The 19,260-nt window shown below is 40.2% G+C and overlaps 1 long non-coding RNA gene across 1 annotated transcript; it reads right to left on the bottom strand.

Moving 5' to 3' along the window:
* Positions 1–270: 270 nt before the first annotated feature.
* Positions 271–18,978, bottom strand: LOC108311387. The gene is made up of 2 exons (XR_001828178.1): positions 18,765–18,978; positions 271–869 (listed from the first exon to the last, which is right to left on the bottom strand). It is a non-coding gene; the product is annotated as an uncharacterized LOC108311387 (long non-coding RNA).
* Positions 18,979–19,260: the final 282 nt, after the last annotated feature.

Below are 19,260 nucleotides of genomic sequence, written 5' to 3'. Positions count from 1 at the left end.
AAGAGTGTTGAGATCATGATGAAAGACTGGTCTTTTTGGTTGAGATACAGAAAGTGCCAAATGTCAGATAACATTCGATTAATTTGAGACCCAGTGAACATTTGGGTCAATCCAACAAATTTATCTTTATTTGAGCTCTTAGCAACCTGTATGGCAGGTGTTTATTACTATTGGACAAGTACCTTCTGTTTATCTGGAAAGCGTTCATTGAGACATGAGTCTCCATTATATAGGTGTGACATGAAGTGGTAAGAAGTTGTCATGCAAACCCATGTAGCAAGGAACCATGTTTTATTAGGAGGAGGTAATCATGATGAAGAATTTCTTAGACAAAACGTAGATTAAACTCATGTTTAAATCACCCCCAATTATAAGATCACCAGGGAAAATGTGTCATCAACCTCCATGGAATTGTGCTTATTTCGAGCAAAATTATTTCTGATGCATATCCCTCCTTTCTTGGTGCCTGATAAATAATAACTTCAGATGTCAAGTTCTGATGCAAAAGATGGAAATTCCATTTTTCTTTCCTTCTACAGGAAACACAAAGATCCTTCATGCAATCTTCTGGGTTATAGTCATATAGTATGATTTATATATTTCTTGTATGTTTCTTTCTTTTTAAATCTGGAAGTATATTCTTTTGTTTTATTGGGCTATTTATTCTCTTGACATCCTTGGATGTGAGTTAATGGAACCATGATAAAAGGATAGAGAAGTAGAACAAACAAGCCTGATGGTATAGATTTCGGACTGCCTGACAGATTAGGGATAGCAAGGAGAGGAACAAAAGATAAAATCACCTGATTCACGTGCACTGGGATGGTCCAAAAAAAAACTAGTGCTTGAAGTTTCACTATGCTGTAACTCTGGAAAAGAAACACAAGAAGATTAGGTTATTATTAAGCAATTGAGAAAAAAAATGTTTGCTTTTCTTTTAAAAATTAATTTTGATATACAAAACCTAAAAGCTTAATTTATGAGCCTGGAACAATGCTTTGTGTTCAATGGGCATTTTATAAACATTTGTTACTTAAAGTCAGGGGAAGAGTTTATGGATGTCAGAATAATGGAATGGAGTGGACACACAACGATGATTTTATCTGCATAGAAGAGTATCCACTCCTGTTCTGGCCATGCCCTATCCATGTGACTGAAATTGGAAGCTGTCATCTGCCTACAGATCCTGCTGCTGGTGATTGATGTAGAAATGGAAACCTAAATTAAAATAATCCTAGTGCCTTCCCTCCATGGTAATTGGCCCATAGAAGAACACTTAACATAAGCTGAGCCAATTGGAAGACTTCCCCGGATTTTTCAAATTGGAACCATGGAAAGTGAAAAAACTGGTATAACGTTAGCTTGAAAACTACCGGCGGCTACTGTTCCTTGTTCCATACTCAGAAGGAAATGAGTCTGAGATGGTGAAGTCAACCTATGGATAGAGATAAGAGAGGAAAGAGTTCTGACCACATTTGACCCTGGTTCCAGCTATCCACTAATCAAGTTTTATCCCTGCCCCTTATACTATTTGGTCACTTCAGCCAACACTGTCCCATGAAAGAGTTTTAACTAACACAAGGAAAAATTAAACTTGAACAAGATAGATTTGGGAGTAATCTAGGCTCTAAGCAATGGGAGGTAAAGGATTATGTCATTCATCTTTATAATTACAGTGCATAAAATAGTGCTTGGTACACAGTTGGCAGTCAATAACTCTACAGTTTTTCAAAATATATTTATTAAGTGTCTGGAGAACATGCTAATTACTGAGAATAAAATAGTGAGCAAGACAAATGCAGTCCTTGCCCTTAAGAAGCTTTCAAGTGGAAAGCACAGAGAAGATGATAACTGGCAATTGTATTATAATAAAAAGTAATACTTTTTTTTTTAAGAGACTGGGTCTTACTCTGTCTTCCACACTGGAGTACAGAGGCATGATCATAGCTTACTTTAGCCTTAAAATCCTGAGGTCAAGGCATCCTCCTGCCTCAACCTTCTGAGTAGCTCGGACTACAGGCATATGCCACTGCTCTTAGCTAATTTTTTTATTATTATTTTTTATAGAGATGGTGTCTCACTATGTTGCCCAGGCTGGACTTGAACTCCTGGCCTCAAGTGGTCCTTCTGCCTCAATCCCCAAAGTGTTAGGATTATAGGCATGAGCCACCACCCTGGCCAAGTAACATTTTTTTGATAGGGAAAATATATGATTAGTTATAGTTTTGGTGTGAAAAAGTAGATAGCCTAGCTAATCCAAGTTAAAAAGGGAATTATTAGGTAATGGGTTGTCTCACAGAACACAAGAGGAAGAATGCAGCCTGACTTTTGGGCGAACAGGGACTGGGAACTGGAGTCATTGTCTCCCTAGGAAATGTTCTTTCTGACTCTTCTCTCTGCTTCTTCTTTTCTTTTTCAAAAAACCGTCTTATTTGCTCTCCAGACCAAGTGCTATTATAAAACTGGTCACAGCTTTTAAGTACAGGCCTGTCCAGAGAAGACAATTATATTGACCAGAATTCCTCTAGGAATATCTACTTTTGAAAATAATGCTTCAATAAGCTCTTTGATTAGCTGATTGGCTTAGTGAGTGAGCCCTCAGCGCATGCTCATATCTGAAAAGATGATTGCTGTAAACTGCTATGCACAAAACAAGGAGAATTAATGTGGCCCAGGAGAGAGACAGAGCTGGGAAGGAGAGAAAGAGGAGAGGGACTGTATGAACTCTCTCCCCTCCATTCCATTTATAGCAAAGACTATTACAATTATAAGATACTGCGGATGATAGATATTTTACTGGAAACTAACAAAAGAGCTGAGTTGTGTGGGTTGCAGCAAAACAAGAAAGTACTGGGAGCAGGGACAAACAAGTCACACAAGCTAAAGGCTTAGCCACCTGGAGAGACTGACTCATTCTCTTTGTTAAATTTCAGATTGCCAGGAAATAATTCTGGTTGGCTTATCTTGGGACAAGTGGGGCTGATAGAAGAGTGGGATTATGTACAAAATGACTGTTGGATCCACATTTATGCTGGGGTGGCCTGGGGTGTTACCAGTGGAACGTATCTGAGTTACTGGTGGCAAATCTGTATGAGTTTGCAGCACCCTCAATTCTTGCCTCCTCGGAAGAAAGAATTCCACTGAGGGGAATAAGGCAGAAAAACAGACCAAGGCAAGGTTCAGAGCAGGCGTGGAAGTTTCTTTAAAAAGGTTTTAGAATAGGAAAGAAAAGAAAGTACACCTGGAAGAGACCCAAGCAGGCAACTTGAAGGACAGTGCGGCATTTAACCTTGATCCCAGGACTATAAAGACGGGCCCACTTCTGATGTCTTCCATCCCTTCCCTTTCCCATGACTCTTCCCTTAGGGTGGGCTGCCCAAATGCACAGTGCCCTCCTTACCCTTGGGAAGTGAACACTCGTAGTGTGTTTAGGACATTGCATGCATAGCCATCTGAGGCTTTCTTCCCTTTTCTGATGGAGTGTCACCAGAAGGTCATACTCTGCCATTTTGTCTTGTAATGCGCATGCCCAGGAAGTTGATTTTTCTCACATCTGCATTCAATCAACACTATAGTGCAGCAGGTGCAGACCATTAGGAAATGGCCTCTCCCTGGCACTGGTTGCCAATTTATCACCTTTATAGATCCAATGTGATAATCGCCAAACCATCAGTCAACACTCTTGGTAGAGGGGAGAGAGCCCTCTCCTGCTCTGCTCATGCCTAACTACCTATAACAGAGGGACAGTTAAAGGCATTTCTTGTGAACTGGCCAGAGCTTTAAAAGGTCTTCAATACAGGACAAAATGGGTGTCCAGAATATATGTGGGAGAAACATCTCATCCAAGATAATATACTTTGAGTAAAATAATTTAGCCAGCCACAGTGGCTCATGCCTGTAATCCCAGCACTTTGGGAGGCTGAGACGGGCAGATCATGAGGTCAGGAGACCGAGACCATGCTGGCCATGGTGAAACCTGGTCTCTACTAAAATACAAAAATTAGTTAGGCATAGTGGCACATGCCGGTAGTCCCAGCTACTCAGGAGACTGAGGCAGGGGAATCACTAATCGCTTGAACCTGGGAGACGGAGGTTGCAGTGAGCTGAGATTGTGCCACTGCACTCCAGCCTGGTGAAGGAGCAAGACTCCATCTCAAAAAAATAAAAAGGATTCATACACAGAAATTTCGCAGATGGCTTGGTAAAGCTGTAATAGACACAGGAGAAAGACAAAGCTATGAGTCAGTAGAAGTCTACAGTGAGAAAAAGATATGAGGTGAACAGAGAGTCAGAAGAATCTGTGGTGTCAAGAAAAGTAGAAGCCAAGACAGAGAGAAACACTGGAAGCCTGTGGATGAAGACGGTGAAATAATGAGACACCACCATGTGGCAGCTGAAGAGTGTTCCAGTTCTCCTTGAGGTCTGACTTGGTGAGCAAAGGGCTATTACCCTCAGGCCTGGTTGTTTTGTTTAATTTCTGGATCTTTTTCTGTGTTTGTGTGTCTGTGTGATTGTGTATGTGTGTTTACCTTACCTACCTTCCTAATTTGTTAATGTATCCTTACAAATAACTCCTATTACCTAGATGTCCTCTGCATGTTTATGATCCTGAGAATCTGAGAGAGTTTACTAACAAAACCACCAAGGAAGAAGGGATAGAAGAAAACAGAGAGAGAAAGAGAAAGCGAGAGAAAGAAGCAAGTGTGATCAGGACTAGCATATTCATTCTTATTATCAAGTAAGAGCTAACTTCTGTCCTCCAATTGCTGTTCTTTTCTTATTTTGGTTTTCTTCCCCATCTCCACTTCTTTATTCTTGGTAATCCTTTCTCTCCGAGCCTCCAAATAAAAACCTAATCCTACCTTTCTTTCTCATTTCCTGCTCTATTTAGTTACAGTAATGATCAGTGATGTACAGATGCTCACCAGGTTACTCAATACTTGATGCATGCAAATTTGATATTATACAAATTATCACATAAGGAACACAGTGAAGTTTTAGAGATGCAGAAAATTTTGCATTATATAGGAAAACAAAAAGTATCCGAGTGTATACATGAATGTTAAGAAACAAATTGCCCAGAAAGGATCCAAGATGGCTGACTAGGAACAGCTCTGGAGTGCCGTTCCCAGTAAGAACAATGCAGAGGGTTTCACCACATTTTGAAACAAGTTTTTACTGCCTACAGATCAGGAGATTCCCGGGCTGAAAAGCACCTCGAGTTTTGAGCATGGCTGTTTCAGCCCACACAGCAAGTCGCTGCACAAAAACTCACACAAATGTGGGCGGCCATTCCAACTGGCACCTGGAATACCTGGGAGACAGAGCTACCCATTCAACTAAAAAAAGGGGGGCTAAAACAGGGAGCCAGGTGATCTGGCTTGGTGGGTCCTACCCTCACAAAGACCAGCAATCTGAAATGCTCTGGACTGAGAATTTCACAGCAAGCACAGCTGAACCCAGGATGGTCCAGCTTTGTAGGGGGAATGGTATCCGCCAGTACTGAGGCAGTCCACCACTACCAAGGCAGTCTGCCATTACCAAGGCAGTCCACTATTACCAAGGCAGTCCGCTATTACCAAGGCAATCTGCCATTACTAAGAAAATCCACCATTACCAGGGCAGTCTGCCATTACTGAGGCAGACTGCCATTACTGAGGCAATTCTAACTGTACCTCTGTAAACAAAACCACAGGGAAGTTGACACAGCAGCTAGGCAGAGCCCAGGAGAGCTCAGCAACACCTCTGCTGGCAGACTGTGACAAGGCTACCTCCTTTCTGGGCAGGGCATCCCTCAAAAAAGGCAGTAGCACCTCAGGAACTTATAAATAAAGTCCCACCTTCCCAGGACAGAGTACCTGGGGAAAAAAGGCGTTTATGAGTTTTGCTGCAGCAGACTTAAACGTACCTGCCCAGCAGCTCTGAACAGAACAATGGAACTCACAGATAAGCACTTGACCTTCTATAAGGGACAGACTGTCTCCTCAAGCAGCTCCCCAATTCCCATATATCTAAAGAAAGACCTCATAAAGCAGAGCTCAGGCCGACGTCTGGCAGGTATCCTCTGGGACAAAGATAACATAAGAAACTGGCAGCAATCCTTATTGTTCTGCAACCAGTGCACATGACCCACAGGCAAGCAGGGCCTGGAGTGGACCTCAGAAGTCCTACAGCAGAGGGGCCTGACTGTTAGAAGGAAAACTGAAAAACCAGAAAGAGATAACTTCAACATCAACAAAAAGGACATCCACACAGAGACCCCACCCAAAAGTCACCAACTACAAAGACAACAGGTAGATACATCCACAAAGATAGGAAAAACCAGTGCAAAAAGGATGAAAAGACCCAAATCCAGAAGGCTTCTCCTCCTCCAAGGGATCACAACTCCTCACAAGCAAGGGAAAAAACTGGATGGAGAATGAGTCGGATGAATTGGCAGAAACAGGCTTCAGAAGGTGGGTAATAAGAAACTTTTCTAAGCTAAAAGAACATATTCTAACCCAATATAAAGAAACTATTAACCTTGAAAAAAGGTTTGATCAAATGCTAACAAGAATAAACGGCTTAGAGAAGAATATAAATGACTTGATGGAGCTGAAAAACACAAGAGCTTCGTGAAGCATATACAAATTTCAACAGCTAAATTGACCAAGCAGAACAAACGATATCAGAGATTGAAGACCAACTCAATAAAATAAAATGAGAAGGTAAAATTAGAGAAAAAAGAGTGAAAAGAAATGAATAAAGCCTCCAAGAAATATGGGTTTATATGAAAAGACCGAATCTACATTTGAAAGATGTACCTGAATGTGATGGGGAGAATAAATCCAAGCTGGAAAACACTTCAGGATATAATCCAGGAGAACTTCCCCGACCTAGCAAGGCTGGCCAACATTCAAGTCCAGGAAATACAGAGAACACCACAAAGATAGTTCTCAAGAAGAGCAACCCAAAGGCACATAATTGTGAGATTCACCAAGGTTGAAAAGAAGGAAAAAATGCTAAGGGCAGCCAGAGAGAAAGGTTGGGTTACCCACAAAGGAAAGCCCATCAGACTCACAGTGGATCTCTTGGCAGAAACTCGACAAGCCACAAGAGAGTGGGGGCCGATACTCAACATCCTTAAAGAAAAGAATGTTCAACCTAGAATCTCATATCCAGCCAAACTAAGCTTCATAAGCAAAGGAGAAATAAAAACCTTTACAGACAAGCAATTGCTCAGATATTTTGTCACCACCAGGTCTGCCTTACAAGAGCTCCTGAAAGAAGTACTAAACAAGGAAAGGAACAACCAGTACCAGCCACTCCAAAAACGTACCAAATGGTGAAGACCATTGACACAATGAAGAAACTGCATCAACTAATGGGCAAAACAACCAGCTAGCATCAAAATGGCAGGATCAAATTCACACATAACAATATTAACCTTAAATGTAAGTGGGCTAAATGCGCCAATCAAAAGACACAGACTGGCAAATTGGATAAAAAGCCAAAACCCATTGGTGTGCTGTATCCAGGAAACCCATCTCATGTGCAAGGACAGAAATAGGCTCAAAATAAAGGGATGGAGGAAGATTTAACAAGCAAATGGAGAGCAAGAAAAAGCAGGAGTTGCAATCCTAGTCTCTGATAAAATAGGCTTTAAACCAACAAAGATCAAAAGAGACAAAGAAGGGCATTACAAAATGGTAAAAGGATCAATGCAACAAGAAGAGCTAATGATCCTAAATATATATGCACCCAATACAGGAGTACCCAGATACATAAAGCAAGTTCTTAACAACCTACAAAGAGACTTAGACTCCCACACAATAATAGTGGGAGACTTTAACACTCCATTGTTGATATTAGACAGATCAATGAGACAGAAAATTAACAAGGATATCCAGGACTTGAACTCAGATCTGGACCAAGCAAACCTAATACACATCTATAGAACTCTCCACCCCAAATCCATAGAATATACATTCTTCTCAGCACCACATCGCACCTACTCTAAAATTGACCACAAAATTGGAAGTAACTCACTCCTCAGCAAATGCAAAAGAACAGACATCATAACAGTCTCTCAGACCACAGTGCAATCAAATTAGAACTCAGGATTAAGAAACTAAATCAGAACTGCAAAACTTCATGGAAACTGAACAACTGACCCTTGAATGTTGACTGGATAAACAATGAAATGAAGGCAGAAATAAAGACGTTCTTCAAAACCAACAAGAATGAAGACACAATGTACCAGAATCTATGGGACACATTTAAAGCAGTGTCTAGAGGAAAATTTATAGCAATAAATGCCCAAATGAAAAGCAAGGAAAGATCTAAAATTGACACCCTATCATCAAAATTGAAAGAGCTAGAGGAGCAAGATCAAAAAACCTCAAAAGCTAGCACAAGACAAGAAATAACTAAGATCAGAGCAGAACTGAAGGAGATAGAGAAAGAAAACCCCTCAAAAAATCAATAAATCCAGGAGCTAGTTTTTTGAAAAGATCAACAAAATAACAGACCACTAGTCAGATTAATAAAAAAGAAAAGAGAATAATCAAATATATGCAATAAAAAACGATAAAGAGGTTGCCACCACCAATTCCACAGATATATAAACTACCATCGGAGATTACTGCAGACAACTCTGTACACATATAACAGTAAACCTGGAAGAAATGGATAAATTCCTGGACACTTGCAGCCTCCCAACCCTAAACCAGGAAGAAGTCAAAACTCTGAATAGACCAATAACAAGGGCTGAAGTTAAGGCAGCAATTAATAGCCTACCAACAAAAAAAATCCAGGTCCAGATGGGTTTACAGCCGAATTCTACCAGACATACGAAGAGGAGCTGGTACCACTCCTTCTGAAACTATTCCACACAATCCAAAAAGAGGGAATCCTTCCCAAATCATTTTATGAAACCAACATCATCCTCATACCAAACCCGGCAGAGACTCAACAAAAAAAGAAAACTTCAGGCCAATATCCATGATGAACATAGATGCAAAAATCTTCAATAAAATACTGGCAAATCAATTGCAACAGCACATCAAAAAGCTTATCCATCACGACCAAGTAGGTTTCATCCCAGAGATGCAAGGCTGTTTCAACATTTGCAAGTCTATAAACATAATTCACCACATAAACAGAACCAAAAACAAAAACCACATGATTATCTCAATAGATAAAGAGAAGGCCTTTAACAAAATTCAACAGCTTTTATGCTAAAAACTCTGTATAAACTAGGTGTCGATGGAACATATCTCAAAATAATAAAAGCTATTTATGACAAACCCACAGCCAATGTCATACTGAATGGGCAAAAACTGGAAGCATTCCCTTTGACATCTGGCACTGGACAGGGATGCCCTCTCTTGCCACTCCTATTCAGTGTAGTGTTGGAAGTTCTATCTGGAGCAATCAGACAAGAAAATGAAAAAAGGTACTCAATTAGGAAAGGGGGAAGTCAAATTGTCTCTATTTGCAAACGACATGATTGTATATTTAGAAGACCCCATCATCTCAGCCCAAAATCTCCCGAAACTGATAAGCAACTTCAGCAAAGTCTCAGGATACAAAATCAATGTGCAGAAATCACACGCATTCCTATACACCAATAACAGACTAACAGAGAGACAAATCAAGAGAGAACTCCCATTCACAATTGCTACAAAGAGAATAAAATACTTAGGAATACAACTAACAAAGGATGTAAATAAAGGACCTCTTCAAGGAGAACTAACCACTGCTCAAGGAAATAAGAGAGGACACAAACAGATGGAAAAACATTCCATGCTCATGGTTAGAAAGAACCAACATTGTGAAAATGGCCATACTGCCCAAAGTAATTTATAGACACAATGCTATCCCCATCAAGTTATCTATGATCCTCTTCACAGAACTGGAAAAAACCACCTTAAACTTCATATGGAATGAAAAGAGAGCCCACATAGCCAAGACAATCCTAAGCAAAAATTACAAAGTTGGAGGCATCATGCTATCTGACCTCAAACTATACTACAAGTCTACAGTAATCAAAACAGCATGGTACTGGTACCAAAACAGAGATATAGACCAATGGAACAGAACAGAGGCTTTGGAGGCAATGCCACACATCTACAACCATCTGATCTTTGACAAACCTGACAATAACAAGCAATGGGGAAAGGATTCCCTGTTTAATAAATGGTGTTGGGAAAACTGGCTAGCCATGTGCAGAAAGCAGAAACTGGACCTCTTCCTGACACCTTACACTAAAATTAGCTCCAGATGGATTCAAGACTTAAACATAAGACCTAACACCTTAAAAACACTAGAGGAAATCCTGGGCAAAGCCATTCAGGACATAGGCATAGGCAAGGACTTCATGACTAAAACACCAAAGGCAATGGCAACAAAAGCCAAAATAGACAAATGGGATCTAATTAAACTCCAGAGCTTCTGTACAGCAAAAGAAACAATCATTAGAGGGAACCAGCAACCAACAGAATGGGAAAAAATTTTTGCAACCTACCCATCTGACATAGGGCTAATATCCAGAATCTACAAAGAACTAAAACAGATTTACAAGAAAAAAACAAACAAACCCATTCAAAAGTGGGCAAAGGACATGAACAGACACTTTTCAAAAGAAGATATATATGAGGCCAACAAACACATGAAAAAAATGCTCATCATCACTGGTCATTAGAGAAATGCAAATCAAAACCACATTGAGATACCATTTCATACCAGTTAAAATGGCGATCATTAAAAAACCTGGAGAGGACGATGCTGGAGAGGATGTAGAGAAATAGGAACACTTTTACACTGTTGGTGGGAGTGAAAATTAGTTCAAACTTTGTGGAAGACAGTGTGGCGATTCCTCAAGGACCTAGACATAGAAATTCCATTTGACCCAGCAATCTCATTACTGGGTATATATCCAAAGGATTATAAATCGTTCTATTACAAAGACACATGCACACATATGTTCATTGTGGCACTGCTTACAATAGCAAAGACCTGGAAGCAACCCAAATGCCCATTGATGATAGACCAAACAAGGAAAATGTGGCACATATACACCATGGAATACTACGCAGCCATAAAAAATGATGAGTTCATGTCCTTTGCAGGGACGTAGATGAATCTGGAAACCATCATTCTTAGCAAACTGACACAAGAACAGAAAATCAAATACCACATGTTCTCACTCATAGGCGGGTATTGAACAATTAGAACACAAGGACACAGGGAGGGGAGCACACACTGGGGTCTGTTGCGGGGGAATAGGGGAAGGACAGCAGGGGGTAGGGAGGTTGGGGAGGGATAACATGGTAAGAAATGCTAGATATAGGTGATGGGGGGATGGAGGCAGCAAACCATATTAGCATGTATGTACCTATGCAACAATCCTGCATGTTCTGCACATGTACCCCAGAACCTAAATATGTAAAAAAAAAAAAAAATACATAAATTAGTTGGGCATGGTGGCGGATGCCTGTAGCTAAAAAAAAAGAAAGAAACCAATTGCCCTCCATCTTCTGTTGACTTGATGCATCACGTCACACTGCCATGTGTTACAATCACAGTCCCCCACCCTTGACTCCACGGTAGTAGAGGATGCAGTTAAGCGCTCAGACCTGGGATCTGGCTACTTGGATTTGTATTCTTTTTCTACCATTGTCTAGGTGAATGACTTTTGGTAAGTCATCTAAAGCCTCTAAGCCTCAATTTTCTTATCAACAAAGTAGGGATAATGTTTCCTTCCTCAGAGTTGTCATAAGAGGTAGATCAGGCATTGAGGTTCAGTGGCATAATCAGTGTGTGGTACTTATACAGTCATAGATCAAGTACTCTCATCATAATGACAGTCTGTAGTAAATATCTTTTCTAGTAAATTCAGAATTTGATGTTGCTGACCCTAATGGCAGACTTCTTCTTTTACTGAGCTACATATTAAATCTTTTTCTACTTTTAAGTTATGGCAAAAACAGAAAAAAACAACTGCATAAACTAGAGAGAATCTGTCATAGCCAATCTAGCAGTGTGAGGCTTCTGATCTAAGATTAGTCTTTTTTTTTTTTCTTAAGAGAGTTAAACTGGGCTACTATAGTGATGAAGTGAATTGATATTCCTCCAAATTGCTTTTCCAGATGTTTAGCAAAGTTCTCAATTCCTTCTATTCCAATCATGGTCTCTCATTCTGAGTTCTCCTGGATTATTAAGTGAAGGGGGTGGGTGGGAGAGGGGTGGATGAGGTGGGATACTTAAACTTGGTTTGGAGAAAGTGAAAGTGAAGGGAGATTAATATTGAAGATTGTAACCTAAATATTCTCCCTATAAATACAACTTCCTGCAGAAACTCAGGTCAGGTGTCTTTAAGCTGCAGTACAGTAGAATAAAACATTCTCCATCCCTCATTGAATGGAGAATTTATCAGGCTGCATTTTTTAAAATCTCCTTTTGTGGAACTAGTGAGAGTCTCTGGGAACCAAGTTCATATCCATAATAATGAAGCTAGATAAGGGTACACGACTCGGATTCTGCCCATCAAAACAAACCATCCAAGCACCATGTGAAAGGCTTTGATAAGGCCCTGTGAAGACAGTTTATGCCGTTCATTTGTCATTGAATATGGTTTCATCCTTAGCACAACATTTTTAAACAGCTTGATTTTTTAAAAAAATCAATAGTTCTTGAGTAAGAATGATATCAGGATCGCAGTCTTCAATTTAATATTGAGGGCCTGTTTTCATATCTTTTTTAGCTTTAAACTGACTTGTATCATAGTCTAAATTCCAACAGTGACTTTCAAATGCTTCCAGATTAATTCTTTCTTACTTTTGTCATATAGCACAGGTACAGTCCCTTTTTTTACCAGTGGTTTTCAAACTTGGGTTTGAGCTGAGGAATCTCTTATCAAATAAAATCTGACTCAGAGCCCAACAGCATAATGGAACTGCTCAGGAACTATCTCCTGTCAGGAAAATCATTGCCCTATACCAAAAATACTTTCACTGACAGGTTTCCTAGCTAGAATACAGGAATATTAAAAATGTAATTTGCTCAAAGAATAGAAATTTGTTAAATAACACATGAGTAGAAAATAATATATGGTAACTGTATTCATGAAAAAGTTGAATTCCAGGATTAGGCTTTGTGGCCAGAAATACAAATGGCTGTAGGTTCAAGACTGAATTTCCCAGTCTGCATTCCCTATCTTCTGCAGGTGGGAAGGGCTGGGGCTCTGAAGCAGCACATTAGCAGTTGGCTCTCTTGCCTCTCTCTGGAATGGATATCCTCCCAATAATTCAAAGTTGTACATGTCCTAAGCCCAGGACTTTCAAACTGGGTAACTGATCCAAACACTGGGAATGTGTGTTCAGAATATGAAAAACAGTGGAGACAGTACAAATGATAGTGGCAGAAGGCAGACAAATGCCTAGGTAGATAGGGGCAGGTCACTGGTGAAACCCTACCTTGGAACCAAAAATAGTTTACAGCCTGAAAACCAAGCCACAAGTCTCAGATAAATCCATGGATTGGATTGAGAACGTCTCTTCCAGTTCGGCACAGTCTCCTCTGATTGATCTCCACCCTTAACCTATTTAACATATACCTACCCTTTCCTAATTGGCTTTTTTACACTGTCATGCCCGCCTTTTGTGATGCCTATGTTTTAGCCTCTTTTGCATACTTACAAGGCAATCAGCACATTCTCCCCCATTGTGACCCCATAAAAGCCCCACACTGAGAGACAGTGAGAGAGAGAAAGACCACCCAACTTTGGGTGGGGGACCATCCTTGCCTCCTGTGTCCATTGAGAGCTGTTCAATTGCTCAATAAAATTTTTCTTCGCCCTCCTTACCCTTTGATTGTCAGTGTAGCCTTATTCTTCTTGGACGTGAGATAAGAGCTCAGGAAAAATGAGGGTACGAGCTATAAAACAGGCAGGCTGGGGCTGAGCTAGTACACAAGCCAGGTGTGGCCTGGTGGGCTGAGTGGGTGAGGTGCCTCCTGCAGCAGGCCTGGGGCCAAGTGAGGCCAAGTTGGGGGCATCACTGGCCATGGAAGGCCCCAACTGGCAAAGCAGCAAACAAAATCCTGCATCACGAAGATATACTCCTAAGTTACTCTGACTTCAACATAAGACTGGAGAGAAAAGAATTTTTCTTCCAACACAAACATGCCAAACCTTATTTTGCTAAAAGGAACTCTGATCTCAGAGGCACTATTTACAAACAACAATCCCCTGGATTATATTTGAGAAGACTAACCATCTTTGAGATGAGCCCCCATTTTCCAGTTCTAGAGTGAGATCCTTGGTTTTTATAAATCTACAGGGGAAAAACATTTTAATATCTTAAACAAATCTACCTGGCAAAGTAGCAGAGTTGGGCAGATTCAAAAGTAAGGCCCTACCTGTATATCGCAAAGCTAGATGTGTCAAAGGATTATGAATTGTTCATAATATGTGACAATCATGATTACATATTTCAATGTTGTACCTTTGCATTGAAAAGCTTCTTTGCCTGAGTTTTCAGTTTCTCTGTTGTTCCTTCAAAGCAGGCAGCCACTATCTCTGAGAGCTGCTGCTATTACAGTAAATAAGAAGTTACATGATTCCTGCCTGTGTCCTCATAACCAACTCCCTTCATTAAAGTTAGAAGAAACAGTGCTATGCTGAAGCTGGACAATACAGGCTCATTAGAGCTGACTGTTATATTTTCAGGAATTTTATTTTATTAGGTTGGTGCAAAAGTAATCAAAAGTACGGCAAAAAATGCAATTACTTTTACACCAAACTAATACATGCTATTATTAAAAATTAAATTGTATAACCTCAGAATTAGATAAATTTCTTTTAAAAAATGTAACAAATAATCTGAACTCATCAAATCTTAGTGATTTTACTACATTTTACAACAATCTATACTCATTACATATGTTCATTTTATCTATATGGTAGAAATGTCATATAATAGTGTGCAACTCTTTCCCACTCCACATTCAGTGATGTCAGGTTGGTAGCCTGAAATCAACTATAAGCATTTACACCATGGAAAATGGCAAACACAAAACATTAGGGCTTTTATTTCAAGAGGACTCGTTGTTAAATGTTTACCATCACACCATTGACACTGAGCGTATGAATACATGTCAATTTCTTTGCCAATACTTGACAAAACAATTACTTATGCTTACATGACTGGCTAGTGAGACATTTTGCCATCAACTAGCTCTTTTTATAATGTTGTGAGCCTTGATACTCACAACTGAATTCCTTCATTCTCTCTTTATCACCAGTGAAAATTGTAAATCAGCAGCAATAAAGAATTAAATTGGGTTTCAACAAGAAATGAAAATGATGCTAATCAGCTAAGTGGGTAGCATTTTATGCTGTTAGAAAAGTAGTAAATATATGAAACTCATAAATCTATTGCATGAATATATCAATCAGAGATGGAGAAAAAGCTACCGCAAGGGGAGGGACATAAATTGTGCTTTGTGAAAGGAATGTACTAAAATAAGGAAATTGACTGCATGGGTTCATAATTTGGTAATAATATGAGTTCGTTAGTTGCTATATATTTGTTGGGCAGTAGTTTGTCCCGATAGAAAACTTTACTGAAGATCCTGGGATCAGGTCACTGAAGAATGATTTAGTGAACATCTAATGGCTATTGTCAATTTGCTCACATTCAAAGCCAGGCCCATCTGCAGAGGGGCATCCCTTGTGTGGTGCCTTCTGTTTCATTTCCTTGCCCAGGGAAGTCGCAGTATTTCTACTCCCTGTGAAATACTGAGCCCCAGAGACTCTTCACCTCCACCTTATGTTCTATATCCCTGGTCCTTAATGTTTGTCCCAGGATTAACCTTATTGCTGAATAACAAATCCTAATAACATTTTCATCGGTGAGTAAGGGGTATAAGTGTGTGTGAGTGTATGTGTGTGTGTGTGTGTGTGTGTGTGTGTGTGTGTAAGAGTTCTGTTGTAAAATTTCAGAGGACCAAAAAACTGTGATAAATAGTATTTTAATGCAATCTATTTTAAAAATTAAAATTAATACAAAAAATCCATGATTCATAGAACATCAAAATCTGAAACAAAGACAGGATTAGACTTTAGGATAAGGGTACTGTTCCCACTAGTGAATCAGGCTTCCAAGTGGAATGCCTTTATTCCCATTTTCTTTTGTCTCCTGTGAGTTTGCCCAATTAGCTGTTTCTTTTCTCCCCTGAATTTTCAGCTTCTGGTTCTGTATAGGCATTCATTTCCCAAAGCCTTCAAACTTGCTGAAGTTCCAACAACCTCTGAAACAAAAGCAAAAGCAAGAACTGCCTCATTTCAATTCCCTTGACTCTTCTGCTAACATCCCCTCACTTTCCTTTATACCAAAGTTCCTTGAAAAAGTAACCTGTGCTCAGTGTCTTTATGTTTTTACCTCCCATTTGGCATTTCCTCACTACACAATGTTCATTATTCCTGTCTCTTTTGTGTGTGGGGGAAACAGGGTCGTGCTCTGTCACCTAGGCTGGAGTGCAATCGCATGATCTCGGTCCACTGCAACCTCCGCCTCTTGGGTTCAAGCAATTCTCTTGCCTCAGCCTCCCAAGAGGCTGGGATTACAGGTGTATACACCACCATGCCCAGCTAGTTTTTGTATTTTTTATTAGAGATGGAGTTTCACCACGTTGGCCTGGCTGGTCTTGAATTCCTGACTTCAAGTGATCCGCCTGCCGTGGCCTCCCAAACTGCAGGGACTGCAGGCATGAGCCACCGTACCTGCCATTCCTGTCTTCCTGAGAAATCTCTTCTTTTTGACTTCTGTGATATCACATTTGTATTATTCCTTCTTCTACCTCCAAACATTCTTTCTCATCTTACTTGCAATCTCATTATTTCTGCCGTTTCTTAAAATGTTGGTAATCATCAGGTGCTAGCACCATCCTCTGCTTCCCTCACCCCTCCTTCAGTGACCACATCAACCCCATGAGAGAACTATCAAAAACAAGCACATGACACTTATTTCCAGCTCGAAAGTCTCTCCTAGGATACAGATTTTTATACAGATCACCTACTAGACAGCCCCTCTTGGCCACTCAAGTTGATACCTCAACTTCAACATGTCCTAACACACTCGTTACATAGCTCATTCACCACCACTGCGGCTGGCTTTACCTCTACTATTTGTCTGGTTGAATGGCACTAGGAAGTCAACAAGGAAGCATGAAGCCACTCTAGAGTATTGCTTTTCCTCAAAGGCTGGAGCCCTGAGTACACCCAAAGACACCACCTCTGCCTTCCATGGAGCTGCCAGCAGAAGCTCTCAGAACTTCCCTTAGTGTTTGCACACAGGACTTTCAGGACAACCTGTGATCCTGGACAGACATCTCACATTATCACATTGTATTCTTCTTCTCTGCCTTCACCTTCTGCCTCTCTTCTTCCTGCTTCCTCTGTGCCAGAAGTGCTAGCCTTCCTGCTTCTGCCTGGATCTTTCTTCCTCCAATACACAGCTCCCCATCTTTCTTGGTTTGTCTGTCTACTGATAGAAATATCTGTAATCGAGATCTTTCCTGACCACCCCACATAAAAATGGCAACATATTCCCCTACTGTTCTCTTGTCTTCCTATCCCGCTTCATTTTCCTTCATAGCACCTACACACACCTGACTTATTTTGTTTGTGTATTTTTCATCCCTTGAAACCAGGGTCTATCTTACTAACTATATTTTCATCACCTAGAACAGTGTTTGATCTTTAGTAGAGACACAATGTACATTTATTTGGTGACTGTATGATTAATTCCCACCATACCTACTCCTTCAACATTTATTGTCTGTATCAGTTTCCTTGGAAATTCCTCACATATTCAATAGATATTCATGCAGCTCCTCACACAGGCCTGCAGAGTGCTGGCTGCTGCCATTGTCGCTGCCGCAGGACTCATTGTCTCCAGTCTGGACTCTTGCAATTGTCTCGTAATTGGTTTCCTTGCTTACAGTCAGTTCTCCTTTTTATCTGTTCTTCGTGCTGTTGCTAGGTTGTCTTTCCAACTTAGCTCAGATTGATAGCTTCTCTGTGAAGTCCTTCTCAATAATTTCAGCAGAATGTCTTGACCTTCCTTGTGCCTCAATATGCCTTGTACAGATGATTGTCATGGCGCATATACTATGGCACCTTACTGAACACATTTATGTATCTATCACATATTATTTGACTATAAACTCACTGAGGACAGATGCTGTAGTCTTTTATTTGCCCTGAGTTTTATTTATCCTCACTGTTTAACGCAGTGCCAGGGCTACCATGAATGCTTGATAAATATTCATTGAATAAGTAACACCATAGTATTATCAATAAATTAACTGTCTTTATGCCAAAGAGTCTAAAGCACTTACACACAAATCATAGTTGTTTTTCTAACTTTTAAAAAAATGATGCAAACATACATCTTTGTATGATAGGTAAGAAGCAGGTATTATTATCTCTCTCTCACAGAAGGAGGATTGGATTTATATCTGCTTCCTAAGATTAGTTTGCACCCATAACTGGATTGATAGCATCAAGTCTGGTGTGCAGATTATTAAATTGGATGCTGAGGGATTAGCAAAGAAAAGTGGAAACGTTCTCTGCCTTCAAGGATCATATTACCTGAAAGGGAAGACAATACCCATAGAAAATAAGTAGGAAAATAGGTCCAATAAAGCTCTTTTAAACAATCCCAAAAAATGGAGCACTCAGAAACTGAGACAAAAAAAAGGAAAAATGCTGAAATGACCTCTGTAACCAAACTGGAACTTCTATTGGAGATCAGCATCCATATTCAGATGACAGCTGCTCTACCCAGAGGGTCGTACGCAGGGAGACAAGTCACCTCTTCCAAGCCTGCAGTGCTCCCTAACGGCCAGCTGTCCGGAGCATGCAGTGGAATCACAGCATCCTGACAGTTTAATTCTGAGCATCACTCCCACAATTTACCTGGAGGGGAGAAGCTGAAGGCAGAATGCATAGGGAAATGATGACGAATTCCTAATGACTATTCTAGGTTAAATACCACTGACAAGTCAATGGGTAGAATGTTTCATTTTGAAGGAGGCTGCTAAAACATGACTAACACCACATTTCTAAAACTAAATCAAAACTACCAGGGATTCAGCTTCAAAATTGTGATAGTCTGGTTTTCCGGGAAAATGTGCACAAAGAGAACAAGGCAGGGAAGTCAATTAACATTTCTAGGCATTTTTCATGTGTTTTGAATAGTTCTTTCAAACCCT

This window comes from Cebus imitator, unplaced genomic scaffold (assembly GCF_001604975.1).
Source record: "Cebus imitator isolate Cc_AM_T3 unplaced genomic scaffold, Cebus_imitator-1.0 Scaffold114, whole genome shotgun sequence".
Lineage (NCBI taxonomy): Eukaryota > Metazoa > Chordata > Mammalia > Primates > Cebidae > Cebus > Cebus imitator.
This window is presented reverse-complemented; position numbering and strand designations above follow the sequence as displayed.